The sequence below is a fragment of the Penaeus monodon genome, chromosome 33, assembly GCF_015228065.2.
Source record: "Penaeus monodon isolate SGIC_2016 chromosome 33, NSTDA_Pmon_1, whole genome shotgun sequence".
Taxonomy (NCBI): domain Eukaryota; kingdom Metazoa; phylum Arthropoda; class Malacostraca; order Decapoda; family Penaeidae; genus Penaeus; species Penaeus monodon.
Genome location: NC_051418.1, coordinates 32,881,810 through 32,882,284, shown reverse-complemented (window position 1 = coordinate 32,882,284; position 475 = coordinate 32,881,810). Strand labels below are relative to the sequence as shown.

Below are 475 nucleotides of genomic sequence, written 5' to 3'. Positions count from 1 at the left end.
CTAGTGGGAAACGTTTTATTTAGCTAGGGGGGGGGAGGCATTTAAGCTGAAAAATATTTTAAAGAGAAGAAATGCCCCCAATAGTCTAAACATCGTCAAATATATATACACAAAAAATCTTAATATAAAAAAAAAATATTATAGCGACATTGTCCTTTCGTCTTCCATAGTATTTGATAAAATAATTAATAAATGAAGTTCGTTATATTATATATACCAGAAGTTGAGATTGATTAGATATGAAGAACAAACAACAACTTTAAATAACAAACATATCTGTGCTTTTGGCAAAACTCACCATGTTTTGCGAAATATCAGTCGTATTATATATTTAATTTCTTTGACAAATCCAGTGTAAACATTTTTCTAAAATTGGACTTCTTGGATAATTAGCAAACAGGTATTTTTATTCGAAATTTGATTCACGAAATAAATATAAAAAAATCTTACACCTTTGATTAATGCCAACATGGAT

The 475-nt window shown here is 27.8% G+C and overlaps 1 protein-coding gene across 1 annotated transcript in view; it reads right to left on the bottom strand.

Moving 5' to 3' along the window:
• LOC119594341 overlaps nt 1-475 on the bottom strand; it is a gene marked incomplete at its 5' end in the record, with an annotated part of 13,464 nt that overhangs the window by 2,361 nt on the left and 10,628 nt on the right. The gene's annotated exons all lie outside the window — the stretch shown is intronic.